Source organism: Leucopleurus acutus (assembly GCF_964270905.1).
Source record: "Leucopleurus acutus genome assembly, chromosome: 11".
NCBI lineage: Eukaryota > Metazoa > Chordata > Mammalia > Artiodactyla > Delphinidae > Leucopleurus > Leucopleurus acutus.
In genome coordinates, this window is record NC_139152.1 from 10,202,844 (window position 1) to 10,229,264 (window position 26,421).

Here is a 26,421-nt window from a genome sequence, read left to right on the forward strand (position 1 = left end):
GATACACTAAAACCACTGATTTGTATACTTTAAAAGGATAAATTTTATACTTGTGAGTTTTATCTCGATTTTTTTTAAGTATAAATTTTATGGTAAGTGAATTATATTTCAGTAATTTTTTTAAAAAAGACAAAGAAAGGCCAAGGAACTACACCAAAGAAAAGGAAACTAGAAAGATATGTGACAAGTAAAGGCAGTATCTGATGCTCAACTGGATCCTGTACTAGAGGGAAACAATGCTATGAAGACTGTTGTTGGATTGACTGACAAGATGGGAATAAAAATGGTGGACTGAACAGAGGTATTAAATCCAGGCTAGGTTTACTGGGTTTAACAGCCCTACTGCGGGTAGGAGAATGTCCTTGTTCTTTGGAGACCCACTGACGTGCTTGGGGACAGAGGACCATGATGTGTGCAAGTTATTCTCAAATGGGAAAATAAATCATGTATATATGTGAAGAGAGAGGGCAAGTGATGAAGCAAAGAGAGAAAACTATTAATAGTAGATGCTGATCTTTTTTCTCTAAGTGTAAAATTATTTCCAAACAAAAAGTTTAAAATAATTTACACATACTGTAAGATCCAAAACTTCTACTTTCAATCAATTATCCTATATAAATATACTTGCTCAAATACATTTTATGTGAAACACTGTTCACTGAAACATTGCGTAATTATAAAGTCAGAAACAATCTCAATGTCAATGAATGATAAATGGTCTAAATATATTATATTCCACATGACTCTAAAAAGAAAGATGTCTATCTATATGTACTGATATAGAATGGTTTCCAACAATATATTCTTTCATGAAGGAAAAAAAAAAAAAACCCCACAAAACAGGGATACAGGAAGAATGGGTTTATCCCTAGCCACAAAAGCAATAAAATAAACACTCAAGAAGCCTAGGAATGTCTTGATTTAGTCAGGAAAGAATTTAAACCTGTTCTCTATATTTATTTATGGAGCTAGTTATTTGTATCTGTAGATACAAATAATTTTCTCTCTTACAACACTGATAATATGAACTTTACTAATGAAAACAAATATAATCTTGGATGCCGTTCACTCCTATGGTTAACTCAAAATATTTCTTTTAACAAACTTTTTAAATTCAAATATAACATATATTCCAAAAAGCATACAAATCATGAATGTACAAAGAACTTTTACTAAGTTAACATACTCATATAACTACCATCCTGATCAAGTACTAGAAGATTCCAGAAGTTGGCCTCATATACCATCCCATCAACTAATCTCCCTCCCTAAATGTAACCACTATCCTGACTCCTTACCCGTATATTAGTTTTGTTTGTATTTTTAAATAAATAATTAATTTTTTGGCTGCATTGGGTCTTCGTGGCTGAGCACAGGCTCTCTCCAGTTGCGGCGAGTGGGGGCCACTCTTCATTGCAGTGTGCAGGCCTCTTACTGCGGTGGCTTCTCTTGTTGCAGAGCATGGGCTCCAGGCACGCGAGCTTCAGTAGTTGTGGCCCGCAGGCTCTAGAGTGCAGGCTCAGTAGTTGTGGCGCACCGGCTTAGTCGCTCTGTGGCATGTAGGACCTTCCCAGACCAGGGCTCGAATCCGTGTCCCCTGCATTGGCAGGCAGATTCCTAACCACTGCGCCACCAGGGAAGTCCTACTTTCCTTGTTTTTGAACTTCTTTGTGTCTGAACTCTTTTACTCAACATTATATTCGAGCCCATGTTGTTGTCAATAGCAGTAGTTTTTCCTGTTTGCTGTTCTATGGTATTTCACTGAATATACAACGATGTATTATATTTCTCCATTCTTCTACTGATGGACCTTTTGGGTTGTTTCCAGTTCAGAGTTGTTATGAATTATACTACGAACATTCTTGTACACGTCTTTTGGTGAACATAAGCACACGTTTCTGTTGGGTATACAACTAGGACTGGATTTGCTGGGTCAGAGGCACAATGAGCGTGTAGAACTCTAATACTACCAATTTTCCAAAGCAATTGTGCTAATTTACAATCTCACCATCAGTGTTTGAGAGTTCTGGGTGCTCTGCATCCTTGCTGACACTTGATATCGTCAAGTTTTTTGTTGCTGTATTTGTTTTTTAAATTTTAGCTATTCTGGTCAGTGTGCAGGGATAATTCACTCTAGTTTTATTGAGCATTATTTGATAACTACTGTGTTGAGCACCTCTAGAAGCTTTTTTTAACTTCCTGTATTTAGATCTACAATTGACCTGGAATTCTTTTGTGTGTATGATGCGAGGTAGGGGGAAAAAATTAGGTTTTTTCAATATGGATAAGCAATTGATCCAGGATTATTTACTGAACAGACTTTTCTTTCCACATTGCTGTATGATGCCATCTTAATCATAAATTGTGTGTATATGTGTGTGTGTGTATAAAATATATGTATTACTTATAAATACACACATACTTTTATATATTAATTGTGGGTCTGTTTCTGGTTTCTGTTCTATTCCACTGATCTATTTGTTTATTCTACACTGCATATACAATAGTGTAAATTCTGCAATTTGTTTTCCTTCAACATTACCTTGACTAATTGGCCATTTGTGTTTCCATATAAATTTCAGAATCAGCTTGTATAACGATTTCAGACATCGTTTATTAGATTTAGTCCTAGGTATTTGATATTTTTTGATGCTATTATACATATCATCTTTCTTAAAACTTCATTTTCTGATTACTACTGCTATACGGAAATACAGATTTCACACACTGACCTGGTACCTAAACTTACTTTTTAAAAAATATTAATTTATAAAAAGTAAAATTCATGTTTTTTGGTGTATAGTTCTATGAGTTTTGACCAGATGTATAATGTAACCATCACCACAACCAAGACAGAACACTTCCATCACTCCAGAAAATTTCTTCATGCCACTCCTTTGTAATCAGCACCTTCTCCCCACCCTGAACACTGACTGACCTGTTCTCCATACCTATAGCTTTGCCCTTCTAGAATATGACTTAAATTGAATCATAGAGTGCATCACTTTTTGACAGTGCCTTCTTTTACTCAACATACTGCCTTTAAGAGTCATACCTGTCGTTGCATTTATCAATAGTTTGTAGGAATGTACCACCATTTGTATATTCATTCACCGGTTGTAGGATATTTGGGTTCTTTCTAGTTTTGGGTGATTATTCATAAAACTGAATAAATATTTGAGGACAGGTTTTTGTGTGAACATAATTTCTCATTTTTCTTAAGTAAATACCCAGGAGCAGGACTGACGAGTCGTAAGGTAAGTGTACGTTTATCTTCATAAGAGACTGTTGAACTGTCTTCTGCAATAGCCATACCATTTTGCACTCCCACCAGCAACATATGAAAGTTCCATTTGCTCTGCATCCTCACCAGAACTTGGTTCACATTTAGGAAGTTCCTATTTTTGTTTGCTAAGAACTTTTTATCATGAACAGATACCAGATTTTAACAAATAGTTTGCCTGAATTACTGAGACAGTCATATGATTTTTCTACCTTTTACAGTTAATGTGGTAAATTATATTAACTGATTTTTTAATACTATCAAAACATTTTTATATGTACATTCCCAATTTAATTAGAAAAGCTTACTTAATGATCAAATCTTGTTACTCTAATAATAGGTTAGAAGGTACATGCATAAATGAAGTCTAATGATATTCTAAAATCCTACCACCTAGCCAAAACTGTAAGATCCCTTCGGTCACATTTCCTAGCAAGTATTTCCCCCCAAATACAAAGCAGATGAGAGGCATGATGACCAAATCACAGTCTGAGAGCCTTCTGTACCCCTGTGATGTTTAATATTTGGATTCTGAATCGCCCAAAAGGAAAAAGAACTCCCATTACAAATGATATTGATGTTGTAATAATAGTAACATCACATACTTTTAGAAACCAGAAACCAAAATGTATAGAAGTTACATTTCCCATGCAACATAAATAAATGGATGAAAAATGGAAACGTGATAGTTTTATATATTATAAAATTTATGAAATGCTACCATTTGGAGGGGAAACCTTACACCCTTTTGACATTGATGAATTCTGGGCTACTAATTACCAACCATAAGTTAGTCTTGCCTTTTCACTTTACCTGTGTTCCGGGGGTTATGTTTTTTCATAATTAAATGACTAACCTATGACCAGAGGGATGGTGACGAGGAGCCCCACAGGGCCTAGATAATCTTTTGCTATGAAATCATCATGTTACCAAATGCATTTTCAGTCCTTGAGTGGACTGTATAATCTAGATGAAGGATGACATCAGGTGGCTCTGAACATTTGGGCAGCTTTTCACGATGTAGCTCTCTGAAGTTGCCTCGGCCCCTGCACTACCCGTCCCCTGCTCACACACTGGCTATATCTAGCATTTTGGCAAAAGAAGGGACTGGCGATATTCCATCAAGACCTGACAACAGGCCAGAAGGCAATGGAGATGCCTCGGATGGCCCAGGACAAAGACACTGCTGGACTAGATAGCCTGGGTTCTATTGCGAGCACGACCAGAAACTCGCTCTTTCTGAGTCATCATGCATATTCCTCACCTATTCCTATGGGGTTTACTGGATTCTGCTTCTTTACCTTATTACCTCATAGAATACCGTTAGCATCAGAGCGTTTTAAGTCACAGCGCCGTATGGCGATAACGTAACTCCATATAACTAAGATGAGCTCCCTAAAGACTGGTTATCTGTCAGACGGTATCTGTGAGATGCAAAAAATTAAAACTACCAAGTGCTTGAAATCTAAAAGTAATTCTAAGCATGTCCTATCAGAGTCCACGGTAACCTTCAACATCAACCACCACGATCACATTACTTTTTAAAAATTATTACCAAAATATCACTATGAAAGCCATGGACAGGGAATAAACAAATCAGTTGGGTACGATTTCTTTAAACCTAGCATTTAACACAAAAATATAGCTAGTTTTACAGAAATGAGAATTCACTGAATTTAGTTCTGTTTGTTCTGTGTGTTCAAAACAACAAATACACTCTCCAATGAACTTTGGCTTCTATTTCCCCATGACTGTGAATAGGTTTAAAAACTAACAACTGCTGTATTTCTCCAGGGCGAAGTCCAAGCCCGAGCACTCTACCACGTGTGAGGACTCGTGTGAGGCGGCCGTTAAAGAACTGACCTGTAGGCCCAGGATCTGCAGGTGACACCACACTATAAAGAGCCAAAGGAGTTAAAAGTTAGCAAACCAGGGGCTTCCCTGGTGGCGCGGTGGTTAAGAACCCGCCTGCCAATGCAGGGGACAAGAGTTCCATCCCTGGTCCGGGAAGATCCCACATGCTGCAGAGCAGGAATCCCGTGCGCCACAACTACTGAGCCTGCGCTCTAGAGCTGCAAGCCACAAACACGGAGCCTGCGTGCCACAACTACTGAAGCCCGTGCTCCTAGAGCCCATGCTCTGCATCAAGAGAGGCCACGCGACGAGAAGCCCGCGTACCGCAACGAAGTGTAGCTCCCGCTCACGGCAGCTAGAGAAAGCCCACGCACAGCAACGAAGACCCAGTGCAGCCAAAAATAAATAAATGCATTTAAAAATTAATAAAATAATATAAAATAAAAAGTTAGCAAACCAAAGATCCAATAGGACTTCGGTGGAGTGCTTCTTACTAGCCATCAACAAAGACTCCTTAGTCTAGGAGTCACATATGACCGAGGTTCCAAGGGAACTTTAGATGTTAGAGGTTAGTTGGTAAAAAGCAATGCTCTCAAAACTCGGTATTTTAGATCTGGAAGACACCTCAGTTATCACCTTGTCCACCCCCCTGGTTTTATAGGTAATAAGGAGGAGGAGGGATAGGAAGAGGAGGATGAATGAGGCCTCAAATCCTCTTTGGAAGTAAAGCCCTCAATTAAACAAGCTGCACTGATAGTGGCTAAAGATGGGGGAGTTCCTCCGCAGTTACTGCAGTTCCTCTGCTCCGCTCACTGCATTTCTGTATTCTGCACTATAGCCCACCTGATCTGTGAGCAGTTCTACTCTGCTAATTCATATTTTAACGAGAAAATGGCATCTTACAAGTCAACGACAAAAAATTAAATAACCGATCAAAAGATGGGCAAAGGACCTAGATACTTCCCCAGAGATGATACACAAATGGCCAACAAGGAGATGAAAAGATGCCCATCATTACTAATCACCAGAGAAATGCAAATCAAAACCACAACGAGGTATCACCTCACACCTTCAGAATGGCCATTATTTAAAAAAATAAAAAAACGAAAATCACAAGTGTTGGCAAGGATGTGGAGAAATTAGAACCTTCGTCCACCGTTGGTGGGATTGTGAATTGGTACAACTGCTGTATAAAACAGTATGGCAGTTCCTCAAAAAATTAAAAATAGAATTACCATATGACCCAGGTATTCCACTTCTGGGTATTTAGCCAATAGAATTACAAGCAGGGTCTCCAGGAGATATTTGTACATCCATTATTCACAATAGCCACCCCAATATCAACAGATGAACAAAATGTGATTAAACACACAATAATAATACAATAATATTCAGCTTTAAAAAGGAAGGAAATCCTGCTACATGTTACAACATGGATGAACCTTGAAGACATTATACTAAGTGAACTAAGTCACAAAAAGATAAACGCCGTACGATTCCACTTATATGAGGTATTTAAAATAGTCAAATTCATAGAAACAGAACATAGAACGGTGGTTACCAGAGCTGGGGGAGGGAGAAAAGGGGATCTGTTGTTTGACGGGTATAGAGTTTCAGATCTGCAAGATGTAAGAAGTTCTAAAGGTCTGTTTCACAACACTGTGGACATTCTTAAGAGTACTGAACTGTAGCTTGAAAATGGTTACAATGAGAAATTTTACATTGTTTTTAACCACATTTCTTTTAAAAAAGAAAAGAAAGAAAATGGTAATAGATCTCTTCCCTCTTTTTTGCTGCGTCCCTCCCAATCTTTCATACCTAAAGGGGCGAGAACTGCTCCAGGACACTGTCTTCCTTCCCCTAAACTAGCCTACGGTAGCAGCCAACAAGCACTCGGCTCCTACATGCAGCGAGCAGGGCTGCTCTGCGGTCACAGGTGAGAGGGGGGAATGGCCAGGAGAGGACTTCAGGTGGACTGACCTCCACTTCTGACTGTGACTTCACCCCTCAGCCTAGGAGAGTGGAGACTGATGTGCTGGACCCCTGGATGAAGAGCCCCTAGGGCAAAGAATAACGTTTCCTAGTGATTTGCTTAAACCATGAAGAGCAGATAGTCAATCAAGAGGTGCTGGCAACAAGCATAAACTCCTGGATGACCAGGGTCACAGGCTACACTTCTTTGCATCCCTTCTAATACCTCACTCTTAGACGTCACTCAGCAATACCTGTTCATGCTGATGACAGTGACATTCCGACGACCACTCGCCAAAAGGACGGATCTTTGGTCCAGAAGAAAAGCCTACCAGACTCAGAAGCCCAAGTGCTCATTGTAATAAATGAACTAAGGTCATTTGTACAATAAAAATCTCCACTGATTCCACAATAACTTTTATTAAGAACTTGTATAAAACTACTTTTTCCTGGCAAGTGGATACGATACTGCCTAACACTTGGTACCTGGAAATCCAACCCCCCACCATATACTGTGTCACCGTAACATCATGTTAATTACAGTCTATAATGAGACAGCCACTGGCAGCATCTAAGATCCTGCCAAACAGGTCATTCGTTTGCCAGAAAAAATTGCTTGAGTTTGTCCTTCAGCTAGGACTGTATTCAGGAGAAGAAGGGGTTTTCCACTGTACATGATTTTTATTGTTGGTTATAAAACCAAGAAGCTATAAAATCAAGCTTCCTGAATATTTACATCAACAAGGCTCTTAGTCACTCACATAATGCAAAATGAAACCAACTGCTTTAATTATATGGTTAAAAGGGTTTCAGTAGAAGGCAAAGTTTCTGTTATTTGGATATTCTGCAGTAATGAAATTAGACGCTGCCCCTGAGCTGTTTAAAACAGCTATTAAATATATATACATACCCCCATTTTATTCTTAAAATTACACTCCAAACTGCAGATGTCTTTTGGCCCCTTTGAATGCCAGAGTTAATAATGTTTATCTCCAGGATCTCCCAATACTGATAAAACACAATAAACTGCATTGGGATCCTTCTATAAGATTTTTGTTGGATAGAAGACTAATCCTTTTTAGGTTAACATTTCAACAGCCTCCTTTATAAGCAGTGTAATTGCTTGGTAATTTGTTAGAATTGGGAATATGATTTTCAACTCACTGTATATCCGGATTCATATAATCTTGACGGGATTCTGTGGGAGGAGCCAGATCACCGCTCTCTCTGAAACACAAGTAGAATCCCATTTCAAGTCATTTGAAACATCAAAGGTTCTGCCTCATTCGAGTCAAGTTCAGTTGTTACAACGCATGAAGGGTATCACTCTCCTTTAGCTGTCCTCTAATTTTATCTAAGGCAAATATGCAGTGCAAACACTATTAACAAATAAGAACAAATGCTCCATAAACAAAAGGCGGTGTTCTACCAGGTTTTAACCTACAGTGCTTCAAATGCTTCCTCTGCTGGGTCAGATGGCATTTTCTTAGAACACAGTACTGAGGCTATTTTGATTACAGACTGTACACGTATATGTATATGTTCCCCTATTAAAATAAAAATGCTATTAGCTTTCCACTTTCAATGGAAATCTGGGGCATAAATAATATCATATTACCTAACTGCCAAAAAGCCAAAACCTAATTTTAAGCTTCAACCTTCTATACCATCAAGATCTTTATTAGAGACACTGCCCAGCTATCAAGATGACTATAAAACACCAAACCCTTCTATATCCTCTCTCTAATCCTGTCCACTTTTTTTTCTTTTGGTCACACCGTGTGGCTTGTGGGATCTTAGTTCCCCAACCAGGGATCAATCCTGGGCCCCCAGCAGTGGAAGTCCAGAGTCCTAACCACTGGACCTCCAGGGGATTCCCCTGTCCACTTTTTTTGATTAAAAAGATAGAAATGTGAAATGATCTCAAAAGACAGGAACAAAAGAAGAGATAAGAATGTTTAAACCGGAAGGTACCTCAGAGATTATCTAATACAATATTCTTATCTCACAGTTGAGGAAGTTGAGACCTAATTGTCTCTAAATTAGCTCTACGACTAACTGGGATTCAGGTCTGTGTAACCTTCCACTAAAATAAGAAAGAAAAGGGGACGTGTAAGAAAGAAGGAAACACATAAAATAGTCTCCGAACTAAAGGAAAGTTGATGTATTGAGCTACTGAATACTCTGTGCTTTCCTTTCTGCATATTTGTAACAGACACACAGCCAGCCACCCAAGAGACATTTCCTCCCCTCTAATGGCTGAGTCCCAGTGTTTCCTGGGCAGCAAGCAATGTGTCTAAGCCTAAGAAATGATACACGATGTGCGTTACACCAAACCTGGTACCCATTCCCCTTGTACCTACACTCATTTGCCCAGTATCTCCTGTGAGGGGAGGCGGTCTTGTGTGAAACAGTTCAAGCAAAAGAGACTTCAGCAAAAACTGGATGGAAGCTTCTGGGAAAGATTTTGTTCTCTGTCAGGCAAGCACAGGAATAGGGACTGCTTGCTCTACTTCCTCCTTCTTGCCTTGAAAGGGGATGTGATGCCTAGAGCTGAGGCAGCCATTTTGTGACCTGGTGGCAGTAAGGGAACATGCAAAAGACGGCAGAGAACCTGGGGCCCTGAGGACACTGCTGAGCAGCTGGACCTCCTGATACCACCGACCTCTGAACTTCTGTGAACTGCATAATAATAAATAGCTTATGGTTTAAGCTTCTGCCCATGGCTTTCTGTTAACTACAGCTGAAAGCAGTACTGAATTTAAAAAGATACTTTGTGTGCCCTATGATTCTCTTGCCCAAGCACTCCCATTACAAATGTATACTGTACTTATACATATGCAACTAAAAAGTGACAAGATTATATGTCTCCTGCATAGTTAACAGAGACCAGTTTAATTACTTTATAGTCACAGTACCTCAACTATATGACCCTATTAAAATAAACGTCACCAGTAGATAAAACATAAGGGAAAAAAACGTGACTCAGAATCATGTTTGCTCTTGATTACTGACTTTGATCCTTCCTTCTGCCATCTCAAATCCTTTCTGGAAACGAGTACCACATCAATAACAAACTGATGAATGATACCTATCTGAACTAAATTCTTCTGTCTCCTTTAATCATAATTGCCTGTTAGTAAAACATTAAATATTAAAATTTCATTCTTGAATTCGCAGCCCCAAACCTGGCCCAGTCAACATTTTCACATACTGATGCCTGTAACCGAAGCTTAGAGACTTACCAGCAGTACACCAAATTCATGGCACTGCTGTTTTCTCCTGCACAGGTTATAATAATAGAATTTGAATACTGGTAAGACATTCGAAGTCAGACTACCCAGTACAGTTATTTCAATAGTTATTTTAACTGTATTTTGATGGAAATCTTTCAAATATACGTTCATCTCCATGACTCCAGCTGCATCCACCTCTGTATGTCCCTGGGCCCCATTCTCCCTGTGTTCACCCCACAGTCTTCCTCTGCCCCCCATCATTCATCTCCATCTCTGCCCACAGCCCAGTTCTGCCTGCAGCGCCGGCTGTGATCACTGATGTCTACTCCATTCACAGCCTCCCTGGTTGGAAGAAACGGACAATGGCCGTGAACATCTGTTTTCCTCTCAGGTGTGCTAGCATCTCTCCCCTGCTGTCACTCAAGGAAAAAAATGGCTGAGTACCCCGATTTTGAGCATAGATACAAATGAGTATGAACGTATATATGTAGACCCAGTGCTTTTTAAGCTTAAAAAAAAAATAGAGAGAACAAATGCTCATTTTTTGTTAAGTCGTAAAGCGCTTTTTACCAACTCCACCCTCTGTCTACCCTTTACCCACCACTCTCTGAGGTTACACCACCTTCCACCACTATGATCTCTGGACCACATGGCTCGTCCCACACACTAACATATTTCCCTCTTGCTGACAAATTAATCAGCTAAGATGGAAACATTACTTTATTGATACAGATGTCTATGTTAGACTCCTCTAAAAATATGTTAGGACAGGGCACCAGTTTACATCAGCATTTTCAAAGTGTGATCCAGAGATGCCCCGGTGTGAGGTCCCCGAGACCTTTTCAGGGGATCCACAATGTCAAAACTCTTTTTAGTAATACAAAGATGTTACCTGCCTTTTTCACAACAGTGAATCCAGAGAATACACAGTGTGCAATGATAATGTATCATTCTGACAGCTAAGGAAACACATGCTTGTATATTCTTGTGTTTAGAATGTTCTAAGGTAGCAAGTTTAAGGTATAAATATGCATGTTTCCAGTGTGTGCTCAGTACTTCTATGTTCCTAGCAAGAGCAATCTTTGGTTATATCGGCTATAATCTCCACTACCTCATTATCATCCAATGAATTCACTGAGGGTTTAAAGAAAAAAAATGGAATGTTTTAAAGTTTGACGTGATGAGCTCTTCAGAAGCGAAAGACTGTTTTCAAATTAGAAGTGAAAAAGCATCATAAAAGTAAATGGTCAGAATGCACGGGTTGGAGCGGTGCACAGGATGGCTGAGAAACTAAGAAAGCTTTGCCCCGCTGACACTGCTGAATGTCTGCTGGGCGAAGGGTCAGTAAAAGAAATCACAGCAGTGGCCCTTGCAACGATGCAGCAGCTCATCAAATTAAATGTTAATGTCTACAAGTTAATACCTCTCCTTAAGCACTGTACTTTTGCTTTATAAGTGGACAAATCTGCAGACACGGGTGGACTTAGTTTTGTTTTTATTATTCCAGTATCCATGCCAACTAATCATCGAAGGGCTTCTTTTATGTGAATGCTTGGCAACAGATACGAGTGCTGCTGAATTACTCAAAGTACTAAATAACTTTACGAATCTCATGATTTACCCTGAAATGACCATGTTGGTATCTCCTCTGATGGTACAAAAGCAAATGGGGGGCAAAACTGCTGGCACGTCAGCGTGAATCACGGCAAGGGTACGAAACTCCACCAGTGATAATCACACTCTTCACTATCAACCGTTTCTAAACAGCCCGTTTCACAGATGCCTTTGATAAAACAGTAAAAGTTATTAATTTTATTAAATCTCACTCCTGAGAACGTGGCCTTTTAATAATCTGTGTGATGAAATGTGAGCATTTCATGATACCAAATATGTAGAAAAAGCATTTCTACATACCTCATACATAGGCCGTCTTGAGGAAAAGCATTTATGCGATTGAGTTGTGAGCTAAACTATACACTTCCTCCAGAGAATACCATCTTTGCTTTTAGCAAAAGTAACAAACCCCATTCTTTTAGAATGACTGGCAGACAACTTACTGTTATATATAATTATTTAGACTTAGGTACCTGGTATTTTCTCTAAAGTAAATAAAGTCAGCCTGATGCTTCAAGGAAAGAAACTAACAATATCTGCTGCTGATGATAAAATTTGAGCTTTCAAGAAAAAATCAGAATTTTGGAAAACCTGAACTGCATACCAAAATCTTGACTGCTTCCCACTTCCTAAAGACTTTTTAGATGAGATTCATGGTCATATTAATGAATGTGATTTGCTAAATATTGTGTAATCAAGTGTGTCAACACTCAGTCAACCGTTATTTTTCAAATGACCAATGTATGATGTCATAGAATCACACACAGGTCAGAGATCCATCCGAAGTGCAAGGTGGACCAACAGATTTTTACATGACAGAGTACGAAAAATTCATTGATAAGGTTTCAGATTCAACGCTGCAACTAACCCTTAAGAATCGACCACTTGCTGAGTTTTGATATACCGAAGAATGTTCACAATTATATGAAAAAGACACTAAGATACCCCACCCTTTTGCTACTCTGTATCTGTGTACAGCGGGGGTTTCTTCATGTACTTCAAACAAAGCAACATGTCACAACAGACAATATAAAAGCAGTTATGAAAATCCAGCTATCTTCTATGTAGCAATGCATTAGAGACAGTCTCACTACATTTTTTGTTTTGGAATACCTTTTTCATTAAAATATGTTATTTATGTTACACTTTCATGTGTTCATTACTTTTAAGTGAATAAGTATTTTAAACATTTCTCAGATTTCTAATATGCCAAATATTGACAGATATAGTCCACATAAACAAAAGATCTTTGGGGTTCCAGTAATTTTTAAGAATGCAAAAGTGTCCTGACACTAAAATGTAAGAAAACCTCTGGTTTTTAACACCACAAAAAAGAGTGCTTTTAAGTATGTGTACATAACAGGATGGGCACCTGAGAATGAGTCAGAAGGTCTCGGCTCCAGGTCCGCTGCCACTTCTTACTTGCTTTGGGATTTGGATAAATTAGTCTAAGGTCTTAGTTTCCTCATCTGTGAAACAGGTAATTCATGTCCTGTTCAGAGGATAAAAGACAAAATACGTGAAAACAACTTATAAATTACAGGTGTATTATTATTATAAGAGCTCAGAGTTAAGAGTTTTAACCTTGTGACCATACTGCTAAAAAATTATCCCTATTTAAAAATTATTTTTTTACGAAATGCAGAACTTACAGAAAATGCACAGGGGAGAGTTTCTGATTGGTCAATTAGGTCAAACGTCCAACCACATAATTTTACTGTATCAAATTCCGTCCTCCACAGTTATGATTGGTAATGTGTGTTAACTATTATGTATATTTCCAAATACATGCAAAAGTACAGAAAATAGTAACAAACCCCGATGTACCCTCAACAATTATCAAAAATTTGTCAATATTGTTTCATTTCCCATTTGTGTGTGTTTGTGCCTATCCTGAAGTTTTTAAAAACAAATAATAGGCGTCATTTCATTTTGCCTGGAAATACTTCCATATGTATCTTTAACAGACGAGAATTTTTTTAACATAAACATAATACCATTAATAGAGATAAAAACTTCATAGTTATAATTCTTAAGTATCATCTAATACACATACCATGTTCTAATTTCCTGATTGCCTCCAAAAAAGAGAGTCTTTGTTAGTTTTTAGTTGTCTTGTAGCATCAAAATATCATTCTCACCAGTTAACTTACAAGTGAATATAAGATTATCAGCTAAAGCTGAGAAGGAAGAAGAAATAATACCATGCTTTATATACCATGTACAATTTATAAAACAAAGTCAAGAACTATTTTTCCTGAGAAATGTGCTTCTCCTCCAAGAAGACAACAAACAAAAAGAACCAGAGAAACCCACTACAAAATGGGCCAGACTGGGGACACTTGAGTATTCTGAGAAGTGACCAGAAGAGGACATAGCTCAGCTGCTCAGGAAGGGAAGAAACTGTAAGAAACCACCACCTGCCATCTCAGAAAAGAGGAGGTCAGGTCAGCCCCAGGGTCAGGCAGGCTGGAGGTGAGGTCAGGGTCCAGGTCCCAGAGTGAGCATAAACAAGCCGGGTGCCCAAGGCTGGAAGGCAACCACCTGCAGGCTTCAACTCAACGCTCAAAAATCAGTGCTCTAAGCTAGAGAGGGAATGCAACCACCATCAAAAGTAACTATTGGGCTTCCTTGGTGGCGCAGTGGTCGAGAGTCCGCCTGCCGATGCAGGGGACGCAGGTTCGTGCCCCGGTCCGGGAAGATCCCACATGCCGCGGAGCGGCTGGGCCCGTGAGCCATGGCTGCTGAGCCTGCGCATCCGGAGCCTGTGCTCCGCTACGGGAGAGGCCACAACAGTGAGAGGCCCGCGTACCGCAAAAAAAAAAAAAAGTAACTATTTGTGAGAATTCAATTTACTCAGCAAACATTTGTCAAAAGTGAACTCTGCTAGGCACTATCCTAAGATATGAGTTATATTTTTTGGTCATTTATACAGTTAAACAATAAGCAGTATATGTCTCTACACATGCCTTTCCCTATTAATTTTAAGCGGAAGAATGGAGATATTTAATATTAATTACCTTGCCATATACCATTACAATTTATATTTTTCTGTAAACTGAAGTTTAGCCCACCCATCACCCAGACATTAAAACAAATTTGATTTCTACTGTCCTTCCCACATATGTTTGAAGAGTACACGTCACATTAGCTTTGATCACACACATCACAGACCCCTAGCATTTATCACTACAATTAGTTCTTTTCTAAATGGAGTATCTAGTTTAGAAGGAAATCAAGGAAATGTTAAAGAATCTCCCACTTCCTATGAAAATTGTTTTATTTTCCATAAGCTTATTCCAAGCGTGTCAGAATGTATTGTAGATGAACACTGGTTAGGTGCATGCAGAAAAATTTTCAAGATGTGGTTCTATAGGTGCATACACTTAATATAAATCCTTTTTGAAAATCCTTTACCTCAGTTCCACCTATAATTTTTTTTTAAGTTTAAAACTACAGAAAGAATGGAGAATGAGAGAACACATTTCTTAAAAAATGCTTGAGAAGTACTTCATAAATGTGTCCAAAAACATGAAAGAGTCACTAAGAAATTTTTAGCTGACACTACAAAGGACATCTTGTCAACAACAACAGTAAAACCTGGCAGTCAGACAGCTACAGAGTCCAGACTTCCCCATTTCAGAACTGACACTTTTGTATCAGGTCTACTACTTGTAGAAAAACAGTAAAAATCCTAAGTTTAAAATAATATTTCCGGTGAGACCACTAACTCCCCTATCAATCTGTAAGGAGAATGATTAACCACACAGAGCGCAACACAGCCCAAATTTACCATCGGATTCCTGCACCATGTGGATGAGGCCTGGAGGGGGTGTCACCCTTGACCCCATTTTCTGGTAACTGAGCTGAAGAGCTTACTTGTAGTTTCTGTACATCTTTTGTTTTGTGCCCTCTCATACAAGGTACCATCAAAACAAACTGTCCTTGGAGTTTAGCTTCACTTTATAGCACTATTGTGATTATCGTTCTTAATGGAGAATCTTACCTAAGTATATAGTCCAATATATACAACTCTAAGTAAACTGTAAAGAATGACATTAACCTCACTGTAAAAACCTGAGGTTCTTAGCAAATAACAGCAGAAGAATTGCATACAAATTGTTAACAAGGAGTTAAAAACTCAAAGCGTGCATGCTTCAATCTACAAAATATTACATAGGTTTCTTTTTAAAAAATTGGTTAAAGATGAAGTCAATTAATGTGTAGACGTCTATTCAAATTGGTTTGGACTGCAAATAAATAAAAAGTTAAATCATTAACATTATTCACCAGGATATCACAGGCAAAATAGGTTATTCACAGAATAAGTGGGGCTATAAAGAACACTGTAAAATTTCCCCTACTCTGTTCATTACTATCTTCACAAGACATCACTCTCTGACATCAGATTTTCCATGCAGCGTTTACTTGTTTACTGCCCTTCTGTCTTCTCCCACTGGAATGTAAATTCCATAAGGGCAGAAACCTTATCTTATTTTCCGCTCTATTCCAGGTTCGGAGAACAGTGTCTAGCACACAGCAGAGGTTCCAAACAAATCCGCTGGATGAAGGGATGGGTGGATGAATGGCCTCTCCCTTTCACCTCCCCTACTTCCTTTCCTCCATACTCATGTTAACCATCCTTTGAGGCCAGGGTCAAACTCTACTATCCCTATGAGGACTAGGTCCCCAGTTCTCCAGTCTCTTTCTCCTTCATACCATGAATTTGGCACTTCCCAGCTGTCTGGTAACCGTTTATCCTTGCATATGTATATAGCTCCTTTAAAATTCTCATAATCCTCATTCTGGGCAGGGACCCGGGCCCCTAACTTTTGGTATCCACCTCAGGATGTGTAAAGAGTACACCACCAATAAACGTTCTGTTTGACTCATTCATATCTGTAGTCAATCCAGAAATCAATTTAGTTAAGAGTTTCAACATTTTATAACATAGCCCTCCCTTTCCAATAACTCAACTGAAATTGCAGGGGGTCCCCCTCTAGTTTTTAAATTTATCTTTGTCAATTTCAAGCTTTACATTCTCATATACACAACTATAGCTACTCATAATGCACTTTATCCATCCTCCTCCCCCAAGATTAATTTTTGTATGTAATAAAAAAATCTTGTGACTTTTTGATGATACCTACAATGAGGTATCTAACCCCAATCAAGATGGAGGTAAAGTTTCATCACTCTCTTCCTGTTGCTGAGGTATTGGAGGGTATTTTTTTTTTTTATGCCTTTTTCCTTTCATGTCAAGATGTATCCCATTTCCTTCTTCCCTGATCATAGCCCTGGCAAGCTTTTATTATTTCTTTGTACCTGTCCTTGGTAATCTGCCTCAGATCCTCCTTTCTGAGCCACTCCTGTTTCCTTCAGTCATTTATTTGATTACATTTCAAACTTCTCAGTTTGTGTATGAGACGCGTCTTCTTAAAGCCTGAGCCTGCTTCTTTAAATCTGGCCAAACTTTATGAACCCTATATCCTTTCACAAAGCCAACCAACCCTTGGTCATCTGGGCTAAATGAAATGTACAAAAATATCAGATTATCCACAACACAACATAATCAGAAAAAATGTGACATCTGGCTTTGGAATATATCATATGTGGCTTTGGGCAAGATTTACTTTCTTAATTATATTTTTGCTTAAGCCACTGTTAGAAACATTTTCTTTTATGATGGTGGATATCTGTCTTGGTTTTAAATTTTGACACAGTTAATTGTTTTTAAAAAGCCAATCAAACATCAACTGTGGTTTTTCCTATGAAGCCTTTTTAACTAGTTTTTTCAATCTGTTGAAAACTGTCATAAAATCTGGTTTCTGTTTCCCCTGATTTATTTCTTCCCTGTTCTTGGGCTTCTGATCCAAATCAGCTTACCCTATATTAATTTACTTCTTTAATTTAAAGTACCATTTGCTTGAGAACGCAAAGCATTATAAAAACATTACACACCTAGTGAAATTTTCAGCCCAAATAACACTGGATAGAAAACTCTGGTTTTTGTTTTTTTTTTTTGATACTCCAGGAAAAGTTGGGTTTCTAGGATATATTACACTGGTAATGCTAGCAAATTAGTGGGCTATTACGATTGGCTGAAAAATAGAAAAACATTAATTTTGAACAGCTGTGTAAGTCAGCTTCATCAATATATAATCCCATAGGCCAAAAACTCTATAGAATTAAATTCCCGATACAGGCGTTTATAGAAAAGAGCATCAAAACGAACTCACACATCAACCCTGGCCCTTCTCCTGACCCCAGCCTAAACTGCACCAATCTCAGACTTGATCTCAGCCTCACTGCCGCAAATGAGTTTCTAATGTTTAAGAAAAAGGAAAAGAACTAGGTTAACAGGATCTTCTCTTTTGCCCCCTTTTCAGTTACTGCCATTAAGCTTTTGTTCAAAGAGATCCTTAATCCTTAATTTTACATGACCGTTTTCACTTTACAGCTATTCAATTATTTTACATTCAAATGCGCATTTACAGCACTTGAACCTATTTTTTTCATGTTATTCACCATACTACCAGCAGAATTAAGAATAAACTCATTTCTACTTTTTCCCCCCATGTAGAACTTTGATAAGTACAAATTATTTTTACCTAAAAGCCAACTTTTGGGCTGGTGTCTTTTAGGCGAAGTTTTTACATAAGATGTTAAATGTTAACCCCCCAAAAACCTTTTTAACAACAAGCTTTCACACAGTCATCAAACTCAGTTAAATTCCAGAACTTTACTTAAAAAACAAAAACAAAAAACTTTCACAGTGCCTAGTCACATTTTGACTAAAATCCCCATTCAAAGCCCCCAATTTTTAGTTTTTTAATTTACCTTCTCCAGGCTGCTGCCTTCACCAAACACAGAATTCCACAAGTCTCAATTAACTCCGGCCTCCCCAGCTGTTTATCCAATACACATGATTCTCAAGCAACGGTAAATAATTCACAAGTGACTAATTCAATGGGTAAGAATTCTTTTTTTCTTTTAAAAATTTACCTCGACTTCAAAAATCTCTTTTCAGAATAGCATAAATCCTTTAAGGAAACAGTTGTCACCTATGTGCACTCATAAGATGAGTGTCTTAAAGAGGCATTTTTCTGACAGTCTAAGTTCCCCAAATACTAGTCATAAGGTCTTTCATGGATGGTAAATTTCACACACACACACACACACACACACACACACACACACACACACGCGCGCACACACACCGGAAGGAAAGGAAAGAAACATACCTGGTCATTTTCTAAACAGGTTTGATAGGTTTGGTTCCCTCCTAAGAGCAGAGTATTTACTTACAATCTTTTAAAGCAGAAGTGGCAGCCAGAGCACTGGGTAAATAAAAACTTCACAGAGGTTTAAAAACCCTGCATCTTAACTCACTTCCCCCTGATTCAAGGGGACGGCACTGCAAACCCCAGGGCAAATGAGATTATGTAACAGGTTTTTCCTCTCTACTTTATTAATCACAGGCTGGTTGGAGGTGTGCTTTCTCCAAACGATTTGAGGCACCCAGGACTTGATTTAGGATCTCTGCAGCTGACGTCTGATACATTTCCTTAGGCTTTTGCAGGATCCATTCATTTTAAGATCTACTTGCATTTTCTCGAGTTAATTACTGGGCTGCTGCTGTTGTCGTTTTAAGGAAATAAACCCGGCAGCACCTGAAAACTTCAGTTTTGCACCGATATCTTCCTCCCCTGTGTTTCATTCCGTGAAACTACACATGATAAACACAGACCTTCGGTCGTCTCCCTGGGCTTTTTCCTTTCTCACGTTTTACGACTGGTGTAAATAAAGAAGTCACTGGCGCACCGGGCCGGGCCCCCAACACCGGGCCTTAGGGGTCCCAGGAGGAAAAGCGAGTTGACTGAAGAAAGCAACCCCGTCACCACCCCGGTGGCCGAGCGGCTTACGCCAAAGGCGAGCTGGGGATAATGGGAACCGTCAGGCCGGGGCCCCACTTGGCAGGCGTGTTGTGTAACAGTCGCGCCTGGAAGTGAGCAGCTTCGCCCGCGAAGGGACCGCGTCGGCGGCGGCTCCTGGCGGCGGGACTCGGCCGTCCGGCCCGAGGCCCCCGCCCCCCGCCCCCCGCGCCGGCCCCCCCGCAGGGCCCCCCCGCCCCCGCTTCCCACGCGCGCGCCGCTCCGGCCCGCGGTCGCCCCCCCACCCCGCCCTGGACCCCGGGCCCGGCCGCTGGGAGGGCAGCGCCGGCGGGGCGCGCGGACGAGCGTCCACGCTACCGGCGCGGCGGGAGCCCGGCCCCGCGCCCTCCCACCCCGCAGTCCGCGCGGCCACTTACTTTCGGGGCCGCCGACCTCCCGGCTCCCTCGGGGGGGGAACGAAAGTCGTCACGGCGTCTCCCCGCGGGGCCCCCTCGCCTCCCGGACCCGCGAGGCGCCGCGACGGAGCCGGGAGGGCGGCTGCGCTCCCGCTCGCGTCCGTCCCGTCGCGCTCTCCTCCTCCTCTTCTTTTCGCTATATTATCTTCTCCTGGTCGGAGGGGCGGGGGGGGGGGGCGGGAGGCTCGGGACGCGCGGAGCCGTTTGCAACTTTTCTTCGCTCTTTCTCTCTAACCCCCCACCCCCGATCAGCCTTGAAAAAACACTGTCGAAAGGGGCGAGGAACCTGGGAGGTGGAGGTGGCGGCGGGGACGCGGAGGGGGTTGGGAGAGGTGATGGTGGTCGTTTGAAAACTGCTCAGAGCCCCCCAAACAGGGATACCCAGAAAGAGGGGGAAAGGCGGGGGGCTGGGGGTGGGGGGTTGGGGGGAAAGAGAAAGAGTCGCTGGTCAGGAAACTTCAAGCGCGGATGAGGTCATTGGTTTAAAAATAAAGAGATGGCGTCACTTGAAACCAATCCCAGTGAATGAACTCAGCGGAGCCCCGGGGAAAGGAGGAGACAGGCGAGGGCAGGGCGGTGGGCGCCGGGCGGGGCCGTGCGCCCGCCGGAGCTCGGAGCGCGGCTCGGCGCCTGGTCGCGGCCTCTCGGGGAGGGGTCGGGTCCCGTTCCGTTCCGGGGCCCGGCGGCTCCGGGACAGGTTCCGCGGGCGCCGTTGGGAGGAGCCGGGCGGCCCGGGGAGTCGGCCCCGCGGCCTCCTCCTTCTGCGCCCGCGCGCCCGCCTGCCGCCCCCGTGGCCCCTGATCTCCGACCCCCGGCCCCCGTGGCCGGGGCTCGGCCGCGCGCCTTCAGCGCTGCGCCCCAACAGGTATTTCATGGTGTCCCCCCCCCCGCCCCTCGGCGCCCCAGCGAGGCGCAGAGCCTTTTCCGCCTCCTTGGGCTGTTTCCAGCTGCCTCCCCAGCGTGAAGAAACGCCAACAATGATTTGAGAGCATTACAATCGTTCTTTAAAAAGTGACGAATCTAAAACGCAGGGCGCTGCCGTCTCTTAGGAAAGAGAAGCTACAGGTACTTCAAGAAAAAAATCACACTCAGGTGGTCAAGCGCTCAGCTCCCTCTGTGTGTTTGTTGTTGAAAGCCCTCACCTGAATGCTCCTAGCATTCATTACTTTACTGTGCTTATATTTACTTATCATTTCTATTTACATTTGTAAATGTAATGAGCACGAGCAGGCTAAAATGCCCTTCACAGGTATGTTCTGTATCGGGCAGCACAGACCAGAGGTTCACCGCCTCTTGCGAAGTGCAAGAGCAAGACCCCGTTGATTTAACTTCACACACTTGGTGCATTTTTTATTTGGATTAATTAAAATAGCTTTGTTTTGAAACTACGTTACAAACTTTGGGAAACTAGAGACCCGAGGTGGTGACAAACCAGGACTTGGAATCACTGAACAGGACAATCGGAGCTTTATTCTAGTGTGCTCTGAGCATTTGAGCATGAAGCTGCTTCTACTGAGAAGTACTCACGTGGATATCACATAACAAAGATGTGATTAATGACGGAAAAGCACACTGCGAGCGGACTGCCCCATGAGCCAGAATTTGTGTGTAGGAATAGTAGCTCCTAAAATATTCCATTTACAATGTACTGGATTTGGGACATTGGTCCCTAAAGGCCAATCTTTGTTGGGGAATGTCCGTTTGGACACTGCCTGGGGCTTTCTGTTGTTCTGTTTTTGTTTTTGATTGGTAAAAGAACTGAGAAGCAGGTTTGGGGTTCATCTAACGAAAGATGAAACATCTCCATACTCCTTTTCTGCCTTTAAATCCTGCAGCTTAAGTGCATTCGTTATTATAATCATTTAAGGTTAGTATTAGGGTAAGCCTCTAGGAACTTCCGGCCCATCTTTTACAGGAGGAAAAGGAGCCCATCTGGAGAGGGGGAGAGCGCTGAGCACTCGAGGCAGTAAAAGAAGCCTGAAGGCCATGGATGCGGAGCCGACTTTCTGCCTCTGCCTTTGACCTCTTTAAGACTTCTGCAGAGGGGAAGCAATCTCTCCCGCGACGCCCTGCCCTCTGGTGGCCGGGGATTGTTACTGCAGCTCCAATGGGATTACTGCCTATGCTCTTAAAGAAAACCTCTAAAAATCCACTGCGCATATAGACCTGCTGTTTCTAGAACGGTTTCAAAGGGGTTGTTGGAGAGGATCTGCATCTCCAGTCTGACTAGCTGGAGGAGTTGGGATTTGGGGGAAGGAAGGAAAAGAGAGAGAATCCTTGTCCTGGAGGTGGAGAGCATGGATCTTGAAGACTTCTTCTTTAGATGCTGCAGCTCCGGGTGCCTTATTCTGACACATCTTGAAACCTCTCTCGACTTTCTTCATTTAAACAACAATTAAATTGGAGCGCCTTCCATGTATGTGGTGCTATGATAGCTATTATGGGAGTCTCCCAGTACACATCATCTAACTAGGGAACGAGACATGGATTAAAACTAATGAAAAACTAAATTAATGATTGAGTGGCATACGATATTGGTTAAGAGTCCAGTGGAGAAAAGGAGCGATGTCAGCTGGGGTTTGATAGTTAAGATCTAGTTTGGGGTAAGAGGGTTCGGCTGAGGGACGATTCTAGCGGGGAAATGGCAGGAGTGAAGACATGGAGGTGGAATGCATAAGGGGTATTCAGGTGAGGGATGAGTAGACCCTTCGAACAGTAGTAGAGATTGGGGTGTAGCAGTCAAGAATTAGGCTGAATTTGAGATTTAGAGGCACACTGCAGAGGTACATGAATGGTAGGATACATAGCTTGTTAGTAGTCCAGCAAATAAATACTGAACAAGTTTACTTCACTAAAGGGTACATTCCTCCTTGTTCTACTAAAAGAGCTTCTGTATATGCCAACAACAAACAGGTAGGAACAATGTAAAACGGTATTTATTGATACAGTTGCTCCAAAGAACATGAAGTATTTAGGTATAAATCTAACAAATCGTGTACAGGATCTGTATGCTGAAAATTATAAAATGCTGATTAAAAAACATTAAAGAAGACCTAAATAATTGGCTTGGAAGCCCCAATATAGTAAATACGTCAGTTCTTCCCAAGTCGATTTATAGATTTAACAGAATTCCTATCAGTAATCCCAGCAAGGTGTTTTTGATAGGCATAGGCCAGCTTAACCTAAAACTGCTTCCAGTATGCTTAAAGAATTGAGTGAGTGCTAGGTTCCCCAAAAGCAGACAAACGGCTCATGTATTTAGGGCGCCAGCAAAGCAGGGGCTCCGAGGTCCTACAATCAGATCATCTGGAAAGAAGCTATTTTTGTTTCAGTACATGTAAGTGTACGGTTTAGTACTGTTTCTAGTTAGAGTTTAATATGAGGGAGGCGCACCAAATTTTTTGGTCAGAATTAAAGATGGAAGAGGAGCGCCATCTTTAGTGCTGAGATCCCCTTAAGGTGTTTGTTTGTTTTTTAATGTATTTATTTATTTATTTTTGGCTGCGTTAGGTCTTTGTTGCTGCTTGCGGGCTTTCTCTAGTTGCGGTGAGCGGGGGCTGCTCTTCGTTGCGGTGCGCGGGCTTCTCATTGCGGTGGCTTCTCTTGTGTGGAGCACAGGTTCTAGGCACACGGGCTCAGTAGCTGTGGCGCACGGGCTTAGTTCCTCTGCGGCATGTGGGATCTTCCCAGACCAGGGCTCGAACCCGTGTCCCCTGCATTGACAGGTGGATTCCCAACCACTGCGCCACAAGGGAAGTCCCCTTTAAGGTTTTTATCTGTCCCTGGCTCTGGGACTGCAGTTATAACTGAGAGGCAAGGCCCCTTCCCTCATGGAACTAACATTCTCGTGGGGAGAGAAGGCAAAAACAGCCAGGGCTGTAACAAGATCAGTTTTACTGGAGAAAACTGGGTGTTGTGAGAGCGCACGGTTGAGGGTGGGGTGAAGGTGGTTGGCGGAGACATTCCTGAGGAGGGGGCGCTTGAACTGAAGCCTGAATGCTAGCAGGGATGTGGTCTGGGCAGGGGCAGCAGGTCACTGGAGACTGTTCAGCAGAAACAGAGTGACTTGTAGGGAGGGAGTCGGTATGTTCCCAGGGCAAAAGGGAGGCCAGTGGAGCTCAAAAGTATAAAGCGATGGCGAACAGGAGCCAGACCATACAGGACCTTACAATGCACAGTAAGGAATCTGCATTCTCCTCTGCAAGATTTAAGCAGGTTAGCACATGACCTGGTTTATGAAGAAGATATTTACAAGTAAGCATAAGAGTTTAGTTTTGAAACGGGAGTTTTGATAATATTCTATAAATATTTAATTTAGCAGCTCCCTCTTCCAATGGGAAGTAAGCACTTCTGATAATTTCGTTTTATCTCCAGGGATCCCATTAATGTTCCCAAATCAAATATTCTTAGCCTCGGGTTCATGGTTTCCAGGGAGTATGTGGACGGGCTTCAGACGGTCCAGGAGCCCCCTAAAATTTTGTACGTATGTGCTTATGTGTGTTTTTCTGTGAGTGGGTCCCTCGCTTTCAACAGGTTTTCAAAGCATTTTCAATACACACAGAAAACGAATAAGACCTACTTTACCTTTAAGTCTTGGCTGTGTTTTTTGGATGGTAGTTGCTGCTACTGTCCTAGGGCTTGTGGTCCCATACAAACGAATCACAGCTCTAGAAGGAACCAAGTTCTGCCTCAAAGAGGTGACACTATGTTGGAAGAGAGCACTCTTCTGGCAGAGTAGGAGGCAATATTCTAAGAGTTTGTCTCTGAAGGAAGTTTCTGGAAGAAAATCTTACCTCTGTGACGTGAGAACAAGAAGACACCTAAGACATTATCTGATGCCTTCCCACTCACTTTACATAAAAGGGAGCGACGGTCCAGAGAGGTTAAGTGGCTTGCCCAAGAATGCACAGCTAGTTAGGGACTAAACTGGGATTAGAAACAGTTCTCCCATCTTTCAGTACAATGCTCCATGCTCCTCACTGGAAGGTTTATGAAGAACCTGGACCAAGTATAGTGCTTAAAAGTCTAATGGGAATGAAGTGTTCAATTCCATTCAATTAAATTAAACAAATACATGCTCATCTGTAAGCAAATGGAAGGAAGGAGGTAGGTGAAGGTGTTTGAAAACATACAATCCCCTCTCTGAAAGAGATGAAAAGCCTCAACGTCAAATTAAGATGTACAACCAAGAAAGAATAAATGGCAACAACCCTGTTATCAGTGTATGTCTGATCTTTGTGTGGCAAATATGTAAACAGACACAATAAATTACACACACTAGATGACTTTTCACTTATCAATTAGGCAAAGATTTTTAAAACGGGTATGGGACTTCCCTGGTGGCGCAGTGGTCAAGAATCCTACTGCTAAGGCAGGGGACACGGGTTCGAGCCCTGGTCCAGGAAGATCCCACATGCTGAGGAGCAACTAAGCCCGTGCGCCACAACTACTGAGCCTGCGCTCTAGAGCCCGTGCCCCGCAACAAGAGAAGCCACCGCAATGAGAAGCCTGCACACCACAACGAAGAGTAGCCCCTGCTCGCTGCAACTAGAGAAAGCCCACGCGCAGCAACAAAGACCCAACGCAGCCAAAAATAAATAAATAAATAAATAATTGATTCTTTAAACAAACAAAAAACCAGGTAATCCCAGGATTGAGTCAAGAGTGTGGAGACACAGGTAAGCAGAAAGAAAGGCAGTGGACGTGGCTGTTACAGAATGCTAAGAAAAAAGCGTTTCAAGGAGGGAAAGAGTGTGTTTCAAGTGAACTAATACTCAGAGAAGATAAGGTCTAAAAAGTTTTCCTTGATTTGGCAATTAAGTGGCCGTGAAGAGGGTGGTTTCACCAAAGACAGTCTTGCAAGAGTGCAGTGAGTTCACCAGGGAATGAGAAACAGTGGAATAGGAACTATTTTTTCAAGGAGATTGCGTGTCAAGGGGAGAAAAAAATCTCCTGCCCAGCTTCAGGCAAATGTAGGACATTTCAATCCTACAAAGATCCTAAGGACCTGATAACCAGACTATTTGGTTGTTTTTGTTTGTTTGTTTGCTTGCTTGCGGTACGTGGGCCTCTCACTGCTGTGGCCTCTCCCGTTGCGGAGCACAGGCTCCGGA

The 26,421-nt window shown here is 41.7% G+C and overlaps 1 protein-coding gene across 7 annotated transcripts in view; it reads right to left on the bottom strand.

The window, feature by feature from the left end:
- DUSP16 (dual specificity phosphatase 16) overlaps positions 1-20,670 on the bottom strand; it is an 85,833-nt gene extending 65,163 nt beyond the window's left edge. Inside the window, exons 1-3 of one of the 7 annotated variants that reach the window (XM_082850870.1) lie at positions 20,270-20,670; positions 13,331-13,450; positions 8,273-8,335 (exon numbers count right to left, since the gene is read on the bottom strand). The gene's annotated coding sequence lies outside the window, so the exon portion shown is untranslated. The other 6 variants (XM_082850869.1, XM_082850872.1, XM_082850871.1 and 3 more) reach the window with 6 other exon arrangements.
- Positions 20,671-26,421: the final 5,751 nt, after the last annotated feature.